This window comes from Vombatus ursinus, unplaced genomic scaffold, assembly GCF_900497805.2.
Source record: "Vombatus ursinus unplaced genomic scaffold, bare-nosed wombat genome assembly UNPS02014799.1, whole genome shotgun sequence".
In the NCBI taxonomy this organism is placed as follows: domain Eukaryota; kingdom Metazoa; phylum Chordata; class Mammalia; order Diprotodontia; family Vombatidae; genus Vombatus; species Vombatus ursinus.
Window position 1 is genome coordinate 939922 of NW_020954577.1, and position 9906 is coordinate 949827.

Consider the following 9906-nt stretch of genomic DNA (forward strand, 5'->3'; position numbering starts at 1 on the left):
TTGTCAACAACTAGCATCAGGCTCTTGTCCTTGTCAACAGCTGGCATCGGGCTCTTGTCCTTGTCAACAGCTGACATCGGGGTCTTGTTTTCATCAACCACTGGCAAAGGGGACACGTCCTTTTCAACAGCTACAGTGGGGCACACATCCTCTACAGAAACCTGCATCAGGCACAGATCCTTTCCACAAACTGGCACGGGGTACACATCCTCTTTATGAACTTCCATTGGGCACACATTGTCTCTATAAACTGGTACTGAGCACACATCCTCTTCACCAAGTGGCCAAGAAGAGACATCCTCTTCTACATTTCTCTTCCATCTCTTGGCTTTTTTCTTTTTCTTCTCGCCATCCTGGCAGCAGGAAAGCCAACGAGCAGAGGACGCAAAGTGGAATGAGCCCATGGTGAACCTTTCACTATCTAAGGCACCATTTGTCCATTTGCCACAAAGCACACAATCCTTCAGAAGGTCTCAGATACTGTACATGGGGCCCCAGAGGCCCACTGGAAGACCCAAGACACTGGCCCACTTCCTGTGGCCCTAATTGTTTATGTCATAGAACATCAGTGTGGAGGGGAGAAAGAGGGTGGGGGAGGGGGTGTTGTCGGATTCTTTGCTCAGGCATCACAAACCCACACTTCAAGGATCCAAGCAGCCATCAGTTTGGGCACATTGGTCCTTCCGCAGACACAAAATGAGACCCCTCTGAGACTTGGGAGATGGTTGGAGAGCTTCTGTGGCTAAACAAGCTTCACCCATCCCCTGGTGACTAAGCAGATTCAAGCCTGTCTTCAAGAGATCCACGGATCATCATCCAAAGCACCCTGTACTTGACACCCACCCCTGCTTTGGTATAGAGCACTGGATTGGGGATGGGATGATTTAGGATTAAGAAAGCAGGTTCTGGAGTCAAAAGAGTCGGCTCAAAGCCTGCCTTTGTCTCTGACTAGCTGTATGACGCTGGGCACAGGACTTCGCCTTCTGGGTCTCAGTTTCCCCAGCTGTAAAATGAGAGGGCTAGGCCAGATGACCCCTCAAGGTCCTATCCAGGACCGATGAAGCACAGGCCTGCTAGTCAGGACCCATGTGACATCGGGTGATTTGCTGAACCACTCAGGGACCGTCTCCTCCTCACAAGGTTGACCTCTAAAGCCCCTTCATATCTAAATCTGTGATCTGTGACTTGTCAAAACTAAGGGGCTGTGTGGGTAGCCCGGGAGAAGGCAAGATCACTGCCACATCAGAGAGAAGAGGAATTTTGTGGAGTTTGTGTAAAATAATCAAAACACCGCCTTTTTTTTTTGACATAAAGAAATAATAACAACAATAGCTAGCATTTATATAGCCTTGTCAGCTTTGCCAAGCCCCAGACAGCAGTTTATTGGAGTCTTACCACTACCATTGTCCCCATTTTACAAATGAGAAAACTGAGGTAGACAGAGGTTAAATGCAGGGTGACACAGTAAGAGACAGGATTTGAATTCAGGTCTTCTGGCCTCTAATTCCACTGCTCTTACCCACTTTGCCAAGATTTTTTCTTTTCTTTTCTTTTTTTTTTTTTTTTTGGAGGGAGGGAAACTACAGACAGAAAAAAATCATCATTTTGTAAGACATGAAAAAAAAATAGCACCATAACTAACCCTATGAATAGACCACAAAGTACATCTTTGAGTAGCCTCATCAAACACGATGGTACTTCAACTGCCCAGACCCCATTGGTATAGCTGCATTGGGAGCAAATCCACCCACAGGGCACTCAGCCCCAATGGCCCCTTGGTTTCCAGAGTGTCCTGGCACATAGGCTCACTCACATATGCATCATCCTTGCCTTTTCCTCACCTTAAGGACAAAGGAATCATTATAATGGATTAAGAAATCATACTCAGCCAAAAAAAAAAAAAAGTCCAACATAACTGTTCCACCACTACACAGAGGATGGACAAACTGTCAGTGGTGGAGTTGGGTTCAAATCCTGATGCCACGGCTTCTTGCCAATCTGACCGTGGGCAAGTCTCTTCATTTCGATGAGCTGTTCACTTTCTTCACCTGTTAAAGGTGGGGGCAGTCTGGAAGACCTTTGTGCTCCTTCCAGGTCTGAGTCTCCGATCCTATAATCCAAATAAAACTGCCAGGGTGTTTATGAAGCTATGCACAGATCTGCTTCTGCTCGTGTGTATTCCTATCTATGTGATAGCTCAGTCCATCAATGAACACTTATTAAGTGCCTACTATGTGCCAGGGGCTGTGCTAAACTCTGGGGATAGAAAAGAGACAAAAGACAGTCCCTGCCCGCAAGAAGCTTACAATCTGATCTGAATCTATTTATCTATATGCAGATCAATCAGATCAGATTAAATAAAACATTAAGGGCTTATTATGGCCCTGCCCTCAAGGAGCTTACATTCTGATGGGAAAAGAGAACACAAAAGGGAACTGAAAAGCTGGGGTGGGAATTGGGGGGGGGGGCCCAGATAGATAACGGTCTGTCCAGACTTGTGATTTCTGTCAGTCTAGGGAGCTACCCAGTGAGAAAACACCCTCTGCCAATGAAGATCTGCACTTCAGAGTCTTACAGAGCTGTCTGAGAGCACAGAGAGGTTCACAATGATTTGCCAGGGTGTGTTAGGGGAAGGTGTGGAAACCAGATTGTCTTGTATCTATATCCATTTGTGCATATCCATACACGCCTATAAAGATCAATAAATATATGCCCCCAACTATGTGGGTGTGCAGTGCATGTATATAGATATACAGATAGCATCATCTCTGATGCTTCCTACCCATATGACCTTGGGCAAATCACCTAATGTCCTGGACCTCAGTTTCCTCATCTGTAAAAGGAGGAAGCTAGAAGAAATGGCCTCTCTTTCAGCTCTGAACCTCACAATTATTCTCCAAATTAGCAATGTTTGGGTCTCAGCCTCAATACTGTGGTTCTTGGAATCCAATAATAATCTCCTTTAAAAACCAGAAAATCAGCACTGACAATTTCTCACATGACTGGAATAAAATAAGTAACCTTAACACGCTAGTCGAGGAGAGACTGAATAGAATTTTTAATCGAGAACACCATGGGGAGCTCTCAAAACTAAGTCATTTGCATCTTATTAGAATGAAACTTTTACTTTCTAAGATTTATTTTTAAGTCAACTCTAGATTTTTATCCGAAAGAAAAGAAAATGGCCCCATTTTCACCCTGTCTTAAAAGCTCATCTAAATGTAAATGTTGGCAAAATTAGTTGGATCAGTGAAACTCCATTCATGCCCTCACTAGCCAGGTACCAACAGTGCCTGGGGAGTTACAGATCTATCTCTAAGGGTTCCAACAGTTGAACCCCAACACACAACGGGACAGAAAGCAGTGGGCATTCCGTCCAGGACTGAGGGGAACATCTCGCCACACTCTGCCTGGGTCAGATCACATCCAGAGCCCTGGGTTGGACTCCAGGAGCCACATTTTAGGGAAGGCACTGGGAAGTGTGGCAACCAGGAAGGACCTGGAGATCATGATCCTACAAGGATGAACTGGAGGTAGGTTTGGGGGAGAAGAAAGAAGACTTAGGGAGATTCCGAGAGCCATCTTCGGGTATTCCAAAGGAATCCTTGGCTGAGGGAGCTGCGGATGTTCAACCTCAAGAAGAGTTGGGGGTGAGGGATGATGGTTGTTGTCTTTAAGCAACAGAAGGCCTATGATGAGACAGAGGAATTGGGTTTTTTTTCTCTGCTTGATCCTAGAGGACAGAACCAGAACCAATGAGTGGATGGCTGACTGGTAAATCTAGGCTTGATTTCAAGAAATATTTCCCAAGAGGAAGAAAAGGCTGCCTCAGGAGGTACTGGTATCCATCTTCTTGTAGGTCCCAAGACCATCTGTGAAGGACACTATAAAGGAAAGTCTTTGCTTGGAACGACCCTCTCCTCCCTTCCATACCTTAGAATCTCCTGCTTCTTCCAAAGCTCAGAAGCACCATTTCCTGCAAGAAACCTTTCCTGATCCCCCCAGAAACTACTGCTTTCATACTCAAATGATTTTGTACTTATTTTTCATCTATATGTATGTATATGTACATGTACATGTTGCCTTCCCCGTTAGAGTGTAAGTTTCTTGAGGGCAGGGACTGTTTATTATTATTACGAACTAGCATTTATATAGCACTTTAAGGTTAGCAAAGCACTTTACAAACATTATCTCATTTTATTTTCACAACAATCCTGAGAGAGATGGGTGTTACTATTTTTTATTTTTTTGTTGTTGTTTAATTATCTCAGTTGTGTCCGACTCCTCATGACCCCTTTGGGGGTTTTCCTGGCAAAGATATTGGAGTGGTTTGCCATTTCCTTCTCCAGCTTATTTGACAGATGAAGAAACTGAAGCAAATGGGGTTAAGTGACTTGCCCAGAGTCACACAGCTACAAAGTGTCTCAGGCCGCATTTGAACTCAGGAAGATGAGTATTCCTGATTCTAGGCCCAGCACTCCATCTATCTACTGCACCACCTAATTGCCCATACATAAACTGAGGCAAACAGAGAGTAAGCGATTTGCCCAGGACCAGACTTACTAGCTAGCTGTATGATCCTGGGAACCTCACTTAACCCTGCATGCCTCAGTTTTCTCATCTGTAAAATGTGCCAGAGAAGGAAATGGCAAACCCCTCCAGTATCTCTGCCAAGAAAACTCCAAATGAGGGCGCAGAGAGTTGGACACGACTGAACCACAACCAGGGTCACACAGCTAGTGAATGTCTACGGCCACACGAGAACCTGGGTCCTCCTAACTCCAGGGCTGGTGTTCTACCCACTGTACCACCCATTTCATTTTCACGTCTGTTATCTCCCACGCCTAGCACAGTCCTGGCACACAGGCCCTTTTAAAGCTTTGCTGATTGACTGATTCGTATTAGGATGTAGCTGCTTCATAAATGACACCTTGAACCTCTAAATCAGTGTTGGCTACTATTAGCAGGGGTGAGGTCCCCATCACCGAAGGGCTGCGAGTGAAGAACTGATCAGATGCTGGAGATGTGGGAGACAGGATGCACGCCCCCGGGAGGAATCAAACACTTCCTACGTTCCGGGCAATGGACTGACAGAAGGGGAGTCAAGCGACGGACGGACTGCATCGTTCCAGGAATTATAATGTTGACCTCGTTACTGTTCTCAGAGCTGGAGCCGCAAAGGGGCACAGAACCAGGTCCGGCACGCAGATGTTTGCAAGGGGCACGACCAGACCCCAACATCCCCATAGCCAGGAGCTGAGACAAGTCAGTGGCCTGCCCTTCCAGGCAGATGGCACCGTGAGAAGGAAACACGCCATCCCCATCGTGAAGAAGTGATTCCTGTAAACCCTGACTGTCACACACTTTCTTTTCAAGTTTGATTTCATACAGCCGCATTCCCTCCATAGCAAAGCACACGAAATTAATTAAACATGGGGGGATGATTATCTGGGTAATGTAGCCGCCGGGAGGAAGAAATGTAATTTTCAGTCACATGAGGCAAGCAGACAATAACTGCATTGGGTCTGGGGTCAGAAAGCTGACAGTCTCAAGTGTTTATCTATCATTGGCCAACAGACCCAGAATCAGGCATCAGGGGCTTAAAATCCTCTCTGTGGCAAGATTCCCAGCTAGGCGGATGATACAGGAAGGTGAGACAGAACCGAGAAATACTTTTCATTATCTTGTTTTTGTTCAAATCTCTTTCTAAAAGATCCTGATAAAACAGATGCCTTTCAGGGAAGTCTATGTATGAGCCAGCGGGGAGGGTGTGTGGCTATGTAAGGAATGATTCACACTTTCAGAAACTCTCTGTAACAGGCAAAAAAAGCCCCGACTAGACTAGGGTGTCAGGAATGTTGAAATAAATCAAGAAATAAGCCCTGGGGATTCAAAAAGAAGCAAAAAACAGTCCCCGCCCTCAAGGGGCTTACAATCTTACAAACATGCCAACTAATATATGTGTGTATACATATACATACATATCTATGAAGGAATCTATATTCAGAAAAAACAGGAAATAATTAAGAGAAGGCATTAGAATTAAGAAGGGCTGGGAAAGACTTCCTGTAGAAGGTGAGATTTTGGTTGGAGGGCAGCAGTCGAATGGAGAAGGGAAGTGCGTTCTGTTCTGGACATGGAGGACAGAGGGAGATAATACCTGGAGCTGAGAGATGAGGGTGCTGTTTGTGAGACAGCCAGGAGGCCAGGGTCAGTGAAATGAAGAGTACATGTTGGGGAGTAAAGGGTAAGAAGACTGCAAAGGTAGACTGGGCCAGCTTGTGAGGGTCTTTGACTTCTAAAATGCATTTTGTATTTGATCCTGGAAGCACTGGAGTTCACTTCAGGAAAATCACTTTAGGGGCAGAATGGAGGATGCGGGGAGAGACTTGAGGCAGGCAAGGACCCCCCCCCCCCCACAAGAAGGTGTGAGGTGAGGACTATCTGCACCAGGGTGGGGGCCGTGTCAGAAGAGAGAAAGGAGTGTACTTGGGAGATGTCACAAAGGTGAGATTGGTGGGTCTTGGCAAAAGCTTTGATATTGAGAAAGAGTGGAGAGTCCAGGACGACCCCTAGGTTGCGAGCCTGAGGGCCTATGAGGATGGGGTTTCCCTCTACAGGAATAGGGAAGGTAGGTGTGTGGAGGGTGTTGGTGGGAAGAGAATGACTGCCATTTTGGACATGTTGAGTTTAAGATGTCTAAGGACATCCAGTTTGAGATGTCAGAAAGGCAGCTAGAGATGTGAGATTGGAGGTCTGCAGAGAGATTGGGGCAGGAAAGGTAGATCTGAGAATCGGCATTGAGATGGTAATGAAATCTGTGGGAGCTGATGAGACCAGGGAGTGAAGTAGCCTAGAGAGAGGGGAGAAGAGGACTCAGGACAGAGCCCTGGGGGCCTCCTACGGTAGAGGGTGTGATCTGGGGAAGGATGCAGCAAAGGAGACAGAGAAGGAGCGGCCAGAGAGGGAGGAGGAGAACTGGGAGAGAGGGTGGAGGACAACTGGGAGAAAGGGTGTAGGACAACTGGGAGAAAGGGTGTCCTGAAAACCTAGAGACAAGAGAACATCATGGAAGAAAGGGTGATCCTGAGTGTCAAAGACCACAGAGAGAGAGGTCAAGAAGAATGAGGACTGAGAACAGACCATCCGATTTGGCAACCAAGAGGTCACTGCTCACTTTGGATGGAATGGGGTTAAGAAGAGAGTGGGAGGAGAAGGGAAGCACCTAGAGTACTCAGATGACTTTTCAAGGGGTTTAACTCCAAAGGGTAGAAGAGATACAGGACGATAGTCAGCTGGGATGGAAGGGGCAAGGAAGGGTTTTTTTCAGGGTAGTAATAAGGATCATTAATGTCCTTGTCCTTCTGTTTACGTTACCATAATCCATTGGTCTTGGAGCGGGGAGGGCCTGGGAGAGGTGCTCTGGAAAAAGATGTGCTGGTCGCCATCTTGGGAGAATTGCCTTCGAGTTCAGGCACGTAATGATGGAAGACATGGGCATGACTGTAGGCAGGAGGAAGAAGCCGGTGGCTAGGGAGAAAATTAAGTGAGAGCGTGGGGATGACGGAGAGAGGGGGCAATCTGTTGGAGGAGATGGGACGGAAGAGAACCACACGAACAAGCAGAAGGTTAGCCTTGGTAAAGAGGAAGGCCGCTTCACCACGAGAGACGGGGGTGAAGGAGGGGCTGGTAGCCAAAGACAACTGACTGACAGGAGATGAGGAAGAAGTGGGATCTATGGGCAGGGAATGGCGCATGCCTTCAGAAACAAGAGTGTGGAGCAGTGGGAAAAACACAGCCTGGCACTGGAAGGTGTGAATCCCAGCCCCCCGACGCCGACTACAGGTTCCTCCCACGGAAAATCGAGTGGCGGGAGTGGGCCCTGAGCTCCCGCCCAGTCTTGGACCCAGTGTGGCCTGTCAGCTGCTCCACCACATCTGGCCTGGTTTTTGTGTTTGTTACAAGGGGCGGGGGCTTGTTGGGAGCTGGCATGGCCAGCAATGATATATGGACAAACAAAAAGCAATAATGGTGCACGTTGATTGTTTTATTTTAATTTTTACATTGAGTTGCACAGTCTCTTCCATCCATTCAGAATGCAAGAAATACAACACCCACTGTACATATACAGTCATGCAAAACATATCTCTGCATTAGCCATCTTCCCCCCTCCCCAAAAAAAGGGGAAAAATATGCTAAGGAACGTGTAATATGCTAATGTGTATACACACACACACACACACACACCACACACACACACACACACACACACACACACACACACACCCCCCTCTACATCTCCACCACCACTACCCCTCTCCTCCACAATTTTACCTCAATTCATATAAGAAGAGAAATGAAGGTGGGACGTGACGAGGGAAGGGAGGGATGCTGGACTTACCTGGGGCTGAGTGGCACACTTCACACCAGGCAGGGTTCACACCTCGATACCAAGGAATTGTTTGTGGCCCGGCCTGCTGGGCCATTAAGGGATTAAAAACTCCAGTGCTATACTGCCAATTTCAGCAGGAGCAGAGACAGTCCTCTGGAGGCAGAGCTCTCTCCCAAACACCCCTCTCTGTCTTTCTTTTATACTCAGAAGACTGTTTTCCCCCTGTGGGGACTGCAGCCTGCTTATTAGAAAATTAAGCGGCGTGATTTCCGCCCCCCCGCCCCCCGAACGGTCCATTTGGCTTAATCGCTGCTGCTCAGGCTGTTTGCAGGGGGGGATGGGATGATGGGTGGTGGCCTGGGTACCCTCCAAGCCCCCAACCCCGGCAGCCTATTAAACCAAGGATGTCGCTCCTCTCTGCAGAATTAACACGTGCCTTCACCAAATGTAACGCACCGAGAGCCTTCTTCGATGCCTTCAATCCAGCCCTGAATTAGTGGCTTGAAACGTCGCTCCCCTAATGGGGTAAATGGAGATCTTAACACATTTCATTATGGAAAAATATTTCACTTTCACATTGAGCTACTCCTGTCCCCAGAAGAATGCAAGCCACGAGATCAGTGCCTCTGATAACAGAGCTGATTCCGAGTCTCTTTGGACGCTATTAAATACATACTAAACTGTAAAGCTTTTATTCTGCTGGAGAACGGAACAGAAAAAGCTCAAAAAGAAGCATTTTTCCAGTTTCTATAAATGTTATCTGATGCTGAGGTCTGCTGGGGGGAAGGAGGAAAAAACTGGAAAAAGGCAAAAAGAGGCGACCCTCTTTGTTGTTCAGTCATTTCAGTTACGTCCAATTCTCCATGACCCCATCTGGGGTTTCTTTGGCCAAGATCCTGGAGTGGTTTCCCATTTCCTTCTCCAGTTCATTTTACAGAGGAGGAAACTGAGGCAAACAGTAGGGCGAAGTGACTTGCCCAGGGTCACACAGTTAGTAAGTGGGGCCAGATCTGAACTCATGAACATGAATCTTCCTGATTCAAGGATCTGGCGCTCTGTACACTATAGTGCCACCTAACCGCTTCGAGGTGTCTCTTAGAGTTTCCCAATTTCTCCCCCAAAATGCTTGCCTTAAAAGATGCTAAGGACAGTGCCAGACACACCCTCATTTTAGAAGCATCACATTTCAAATTCCTACATTTTGTCTCTAAAAGATTAACAAAGTACAACTGGATTTTTTTGGGGGGGAGGCGGGGCTAGGTAATGGGGTTAAGTGACTTGCCCAGGGTCACACAGCTAATAAGTGTCAAGTGTCTGAGGCCGCATTTGAACTCAGGTCCTCCTGTCTCCATGGCTGATGCTCTATCCACTCCGCCACCTAGCTGCCAAACAACTGGATTTTAAAAATGAATGGCATTGTAGGCCACGTTCAGACACAATGGTAATGACGATGATGATGATGATGATGATGATGATGATGATGATGATGATGATGGAGATGGTGATGATGATGA

At 47.0% G+C, this 9906-nt stretch overlaps 1 protein-coding gene across 1 annotated transcript in view; it reads right to left on the reverse strand.

The window, feature by feature from the left end:
* Positions 1–9906, reverse strand: part of LOC114050535 (oxysterol-binding protein-related protein 10-like) — a 256026-nt gene that overhangs the window by 71674 nt on the left and 174446 nt on the right. The window lies entirely within an intron of this gene.